The following is a 7,681-nucleotide window of genomic DNA, read 5'->3' as shown; positions in this document are numbered from 1 at the left end:
CAAATAAATTTAATAGATAAAGGAGAAAAAAGAAAGCGAAAAATAACGCAGCCCGGCTCATTCAATTCTGCCCGTACAAAAAGGCCTAGGCGCAGACAAAAAAAGAAACAAAAATGACAGCGCATACCAGTGTATATAACAAAAAATAAAAGCTGAGATCCTGTACAGGAAAAGGGAAAGGCCGATGAGTGCGACACGGGCCTTAGCGACAACAAAAAGCAACAGTTCACGTCAAAGAAAACGACAACAGTTTGCACAAATCCGAATCTTAAAGCCAATAATCATATGGTGGACAACATAGACGTGACATCCTTAAAAAACATCTAAATGTGAGTTAGTCATTCTAAAAAGCTTTTAGTAACATCATTTATTTTCTTATGCTCGAAAAAATCATGGCTACCAAATATTTCTTCTACCTCAATTTCCCAATTAATATATGAATCGGAGTCATATTTACCCTCAAAATTTGGCAAAGAGGTAATCTGAGGATGTGTGTTTCTACCATGATGTACATTGTGTGACGTTCGCCGTACTTTCTGTGGTGGGAAAGAGTGTTCTGTATCAATATATAGTAAATTATCTCCCCCACAGTAGAGGCAACCCAACTGTTCGACCGTTCTACAAGCTGCCATGGTTAGTACCACACAAAAAGAAAATCACAAGTATAATGTTCCTATAGTACTACTCAAAGGTGGTGGGAAAAATTCTCTCAACACTCTAGCAATTACCAAGCTCTTACCGGTTCTTACTGTGCTGCAGTGGTTGTCGGCCTTTGGCGCTGTCAAAAGTTACCAAACGTTGGATATAGCGATTGCCAAGTCGACTGACCAAGATACAATATAGGAAGTGGAGCTTGGTTAAGGTTTCCTCAACTCACAATATCAGTGGCACAATTTAGCAAAAAAGTAATGCAAGTTGAATCATTGCTCAAACTCCTAACTAGTGATGGCAGTCGACTAGTAAGAGATAAAATAATCTAAGCCCAGATACTGAATCGAGCAAGTAAAAACCGATGAAAATATAATAGCTCTATGTAGCTAGATATAAGTGATGAATAAACGCAGTGTATGGCAACCAAGAGCAGAAGATGGGCAGCAATTACCATGTATATGCAAAAAGTATAAGTTTTGAACAGCAGGAGATATTCCAAAAGTTGTGAACCGGCCGGCACTGTGCAAATATTTCTTCTCTGTTTCCTTTTGCTCCCTTTTCTCTCTTTTTTTTCCCCTCTTTTTTTTTTCTTTTTTTTCTCTTTTTTTCCCACTGGCCGGTTATTAAAGATCATATGAGCTTTTACGGGAAGCAAAACACAAAACAACACAATAACGATTGAAGAACACCAAGAAAGATCACATCAAATATCGGTGTTGTATAGTTGGCTAAAATTCGATCGAGCAAGATAAAAGAATGATTAACAAAGATAACCGAGCTAAATGATGATGCTGGAATTGCTAAATAGTGATCGAGAAAGAACACTAAGAAAGATCACACAATAACGACGACGTGTGTATCAGCTCTGCGACAGCCGTCTTGCTCTGGCCAGGCGGCAAGGATAGCAGGCCAAGCTCTCCTCGTACACCATCGGAACCAGCGCCGCCGCTCCATCCTCCATCGCCTCCAGCGAGCGCAGGTCCTGAACCGTCTGCTCGGCCGGATCATACAGCCCGATCCTCCTCCCGGCGCTCAGCAGGACCCTCCCGTCGTCCGGGTCCACGGCCAGCGGCACCACGTCGTTCGTCCCGAGGTCGTACCCCGGCGGCGCTCCGTCCAGCCGTATCACGCACGCCCTGCCCCAGCCGCCGACGCCGCGCTCCAGCCTCCACACGTCCAAGCTGTTCGCCGCCGGGTCCGCGAGGACGGCATGCAGCGCTCCCCCGAGCTCCGCCACGGACGCGCGGCAAGGGCTCGTGCCGCTCCACGCCGCGATGATCGGAGGGCAGGGCACGACGTCGAACGCCCTGGTGGCCACGTCGAACGACACGACGGCCCGCTCGCGGCTCCGGCCCAGCCGCGGGTCGCTCATCCAGTACAGCGCCCCGCCGACGCGGGCCGGCGGCGCGTCGTCCGCCATGGGCAGGGGCGGCGGCGCCAGCACGTAGTCCCGGGAGTGGTGCCCGTAGTCGCCGCACCGCCGCATCGCGCTCACCGCGAAGTAATGGCGGGAGCTGAAGTCCCTGGTGCGGTACACGATCTCCACCAGCGCGTGCTGGCGCGACAGCGGGTCGAAGGTCAGGCCGACGCTCCTGCCGGCGACCTCCTCGTACATCCTCGGGATTCTGGTATTGGGGTAGGATTTGTGGAAGCCGGTGGCCGGGTTGTAGAGGTAGTCGCGCGTCGCCGTGCTCACCAGGTTCATCCCGTGGCAGGGCTTGGAGCAGACCACCTTCTCGTCGAGCAACGCGCCGCCATGGCCAGAAGCCGCCGGAGCTTCTCCGGCTCCGAGCCATGGATCGAAGGGGGCGAAGCTGAAGGCCGACTGCCCGCCGGCGCCCTTGCCGACGAGCATGAGCTTCGGCCTTTTGCCCATGTTCCTGTATTCAGAGTACGCCTGGAAGAAGCTCTCGCTCTCGATCAGCCCGAGCCACTGCTTGCAGACCACCTTGTACTGCACCACCGATTTCGCCGGGAGGCGGAGCAGGATCTCTCTCGCCGCCTTCGCCGGAGCAGACGACAGCGCCATCTCCTCCTCCGTCTTGTGCACCGGTGCAATCATGCCCTCTTCGTATAGGCTGAACCTCGAAAGAGGTGGCTTGTCATATCCGTTGCACGACGTGTTCGTCTCCATGACTGAAAGGATGGTCTCCAGAGCTTGGGAGCCGAGGTCGTAGGTGAGCACCTTCTTCTCGAACTTCTCGAGCACCTTGTGCATGCAGGTGGTGATGACCATCTTCTTCTTCTCCCCTGGCCCGCCGCCATTGCCGACGGAGCCGATGACTCTCACGGTCTGCGGATCGCGTAGCTCTCTCCTCGCGGGATGCGATGATAGGTCGATCCAATGGTCGAGGGACCACTCGCCGGAGGTGTAGTCCAGCAGCCGCCAGATCTCGAGAGCGCTGTTGTAAGGGTCGCCGCGGAGGTCCCGGACCAGGCACAGCTGGCCGTCCATCGCCGTCAGGTGCCCCGCCGGCGCCTCGGGACGGGGCATGCCGACTATACCCCCGGGAAACGGGAGGTGGTGATCCGGCCGAACATCTGGTGGCGGGAAGTAAGGCTCCCGGACGCATCCGAAGGTCTCGTCGGCGACGGAGAAGAGCACGATGGCGCACCTCGGCCTTGTGAAGACGTTGTGAGGCTCGATCAACCAGTGCAGGAACCCCCCGGCGAACACGGGCGTCAGCCTCTGCTCGTTCGCGTTCGCAACGGCGGAGGCCGCGGCCCTGCGCAGCCCGAAGGGCACCCCTCCGGAGGCAGGCGGCCTCCAGCAGCGGTTACCACCGCCTGCTCCAGGTGTGTACACCTCGCACCTGATCGTGTCCTGCTGCGGCCCGCGGGGAGGGTACGCCCTTCTGACCAGCCGCACCACCTTGTGCTCCCGCGTCCGGGCGTCGAACCCCAGCCCGGTGCTGCAGCTGCGCCAGTGCGCCGGCGCCGCCTCGTCCGACGGCGGCAGGCGCGTGACGGCCCGCGTGGCCGCGTTGCAGACGTAGTAGGCCCTCGCGATGGCGTTGTACAGGAGGGTGAGGCCGTGGCACGGCGCGGGCGTGAGCACCTCCACGCGGTTGCCGCGGGCGTAGTCGAGGGTGAACAGCCGCTCGTCCGTAGGGCTCGTCGTCGAAAGCGGGCGCGCGTAAGCCGCCGTGGCGTCGAACCCCGCGGTGGGGGAGAAGTGCAGCAGCTTGGGCGCCGGCGACGCCGCCCTGGCGATCGCACGGTAGAGGGCGCAGAACTCGTCCGAGGAGAGCAGCGCGGCCCAGGAGCGGCAGACGGCGCGGCACCTGGCCACGGACTTGACGGGGAGCCGCAGCAGCACCTCCGTCATGCTGTCCTCCGCAACCGTGGACCTGACACCGGGCACGATGACGGCCGCCTTCGTACGCTTGCTGTCCGGCATGGCGGCGTTACTCATCGTGATGTGACCCTGCGATCTTGAATAAGGCGGATCCGATCGTTCGCATCAAGAAAAGGAATCGATGAAAGAACGCGAGGGCCTGCTTAATTACCAAGGAGAGTGAAGGAACCGATCGCGTCCGGGAAGATCTTCACTGCGGGCAGGTCGAGGCGAGTCCGGCCTCCGGCGGCGATCTTTACCGAGCGAAACGGGTAACACAACACACGGGAGCGACAGAAAAGAGAAGACAAGAGCAGGACAAGAATACAGGCGGCAAATCGTAGCAAATTGAATTGAAGGGGGTGGGGATGTTGCCATACCGACGAGACGAAGCAGAGGGTGGATCTTCTTCGGGCGTGTGTTCGATCTTCGGCTGAAGGCGGCGGGCTTGATCTCTTCCTCGCGGGATTTTCTCCGGGGAAGGAGAGGGGCGTTATTTATTGGACGTCCTGATCTGCCACGTCGAGACTAAACCCTAGTGTTTTTTTTTCTGTGAATGACTAAACCCTAGTTAGATCCCTAGAGTCCGTAACAAGAGCTGGGTATTTCTAGACAAAAGAAAAGTCTAGGAATGAATAATCTAAGGGAGCCGCTACGCGTCCGCCGGCGGATGTATTAGAAACATCCGCCGCATGGAGCTTCGTTGGATCAGCGCTCTGACAGCTGTCAGATCTAACCACCACGCCCGTGACCACCTGCTTACTTCCTGGAATAACCGCTCAGTTTCGAAAACAAATTCCCCTGTCCGACATCCTGATATAGCTGCGCCCAGCGCGGCGCCAGCCCCCACCACCGCAAAATCGCTCCCGCCGGCGTCGGGGAAACTAGTCCTTGCCGTGCTCGCCGGAGTTGTTGCTCCTCCTCCGTCTCAGCCCCGCGACCAGCTGCTAGCTCCAACCGAGCATGACGGCGACGACCCTTATTGCAAGAAAAAGATTGGCCGCGCGGGACTGACTTGTGGCCAGCGTGTCCACTTGATCAGGATTGATCTGGCGGCTATGCAAGCGGCGGACGCTCGCGCATGCATCAACCGGCTGAAGGTAAGCTTTTCCCATAATCTAAAGAGATAATAAAAACTACGACATGACTCACGTATCTCCAACCCCCCAAACCAGACACCACGGACAGGGAACCGGTCCGCGGACGCAGATGCGGAAGCCGGCCATTCAACGCTATCCGTCAGTATGGTCAATTTTGAAATTCAAATCCATTCGATCACATAGCACGCACCGGATCACAACCAGAAAGGGATAAGTATGCGTAGTTTTTACATGCCCGATCACAAAAGAATATCAATCCGGCAGTCCGTACAAACAATTGGATTTTTGGACCTGCCAGGCATGCAATCCGAGTCTCCATGCTCAATTTGTCGTCGCCGCCTCTGCCTCCTTCTCCGCCGTCTCGGCCAACTCCTTCTTCGCCGTCGCCTTCTCCTCTGCCGCCTTGTCCCCGCCGCCAACTCTTCCTTCTGCTGCTTCAACTCTTGAAACGGACGGCTTGCACCATCCTACTTGCGTCGTCATCTAAACCGTCAATCTGCAAGGTCCCCTCCAAAGCTTCAAGCATGGCCTATTTGGAGGCGTAGTAGTATGAAGCTTTATAATGCTCCGGCCATGGTGGTATCTGCACGGTTCGGCAACGTCAGCAGGGCCGCACATCCCAGGCTCCGGCCCCCACCACGTCCTCCACCTCCACGTCCACCACCACTCCACCTTCGCCTCCGTCGGCCTTCTGCTTCTTGAGCGGTGTCGTCTTTGCTTTCGTTTTGAGGCAACAATTTCACCTATCTCCGAGTTGATCTTCCGGACGAGCGTGATCGTAGGATCCTGCACCACCGCCATCTCCGGCAGCTTCTCCTGTGGGTCCAAGCATCAGCGGCTGCGAAAAAAGGCGGGAATTGGATGAAGAGTGGCGGGATGAAAGAGGAGAGTGGGGGATTTTGCCGCAGAAACAATGCGGCCATCTACAAGCGCAGGCTCCGCCTTAGTTTTGGATGGGTTACTGGGTGTCGGATTCTACATGGCTTGTGTCCGGACTCCCGCAAAATCCCCCCTCATTTGGTTCTGGTTTGTGAAAAGATTATGGTTTGGACCGCTCAGTGGACCAATGAAGTTTGTCATTGGATGGCTTGTTGCGTCCAAATAGCTGCGTCCGAACGGATATGAGTGTTCTAGGGGTCGGCTTTGGAGATGCCCTGAGGCCTTGCTTAAAGTTTGACATTCTCATAGCAGATGGAGGACTAGGGGGCACCCGTCACTTCCCTGCAAAATGTTTGGACCGTGACTGAAAACATCCAATCGTGACTTGAAATCACTCTTGAGAAAAAAAAAGGTTTACATCCCCTTCAAGTTGATGCGGCTATCTAGTGTGATTTGTGTACTTGCTACTTGTGTAATGACGATGGCCACACATTAAGGCATCTCCAACGCGCGGACTCTCAAGTCGCCCGCATCCATCTGCACGCTTCGTACATATTTTGTCATCTAATGTGTGTCTGTATTTGTCCAAGGACTGTTCTCGATGTATTTTTTCCATAAACCGGAAGCAAACAAGAGGAGGGGGTTTGTGGCAGTTTACAATGTTCCAGCTTCGCATTTATCGTCGGCATGAAGCGAATCGACAAACAAATTAATACGTACTATCCAGGAATTCTGAACTGTGACAGCAAATGAAAGAGGGCTAGAAAGCCGCGCAAGGAGAGGAGCAGCAGCCAACGCTGGAGCAGACTTTGCCAAACAAAGCAGTTCAGCGTCAGGAACACAAAATGCATTTCTTGCTTCCAAGATGAAGTCCCAGCCCAACTGCAAATAGTTGATGCAAACCGGAGACATCATGCAACATTCCGAATGTGCAAGAAATTAACCACATCCCACGCGAACCATGCCATTGGGCAAGGGGCAAAAAACAATGACTTTTAGCACCACAGTTACTTTCAGCATTAGAAAACAAAATGCATTTCTTGCTTCCAAGACAAAGCCCAGGTGGAAGTGGAAGTGCAAATAGTTGATGCAAACTAGAGACATCATGCAACATTCAGAATGTCCAAGTAACCACAAATCATGCCATTGGGCAAGGGGGGCAAAAAACTAATGACTGACATGACTTTTAGCACCACAAGGTGAGTGATACCAACACTCAGAAGCATATCAATTCGTGCGGCTTCATAAATGATACAACGGTTTAATGGATACACTTGACACTCAAGGGCACAAAACAGTGTATGTGCTTTCTCATCAAGCTGGTTTCAGCAGGACCAGCATCATGAATATATAGCATGCTTAACTGCCGTAAGGTTCCAAGATAATACAAACTTAAACGAGCTGAATACAAATTGGTTTCAACAGAACTAACATATATTATTATGAACAGCATGCTTAACTGCGATATAAGGAGATAATACAAACAACACCCTCTGTCCCATAATATAAGAACGTTTTTGACACTAGACTAATGTCAAAAACGTTTTTATATTATGGGACGGCGGGAGTAACAGTTAGCAAAGCTCAAAAGTGGTATCTCCTTCCAAAGGGTGTGTCCTTTCAAAGGGATCAACTCGGCCCAAATCATGGACATTAAACTTCATATGGTAATTATAGCACCAATCGGTAGTAAAACGAATCCGAGCACCTCTTG

Source organism: Aegilops tauschii, chromosome 1, assembly GCF_002575655.3.
Source record: "Aegilops tauschii subsp. strangulata cultivar AL8/78 chromosome 1, Aet v6.0, whole genome shotgun sequence".
Lineage (NCBI taxonomy): Eukaryota > Viridiplantae > Streptophyta > Magnoliopsida > Poales > Poaceae > Aegilops > Aegilops tauschii.
This window is presented reverse-complemented; position numbering follows the sequence as displayed.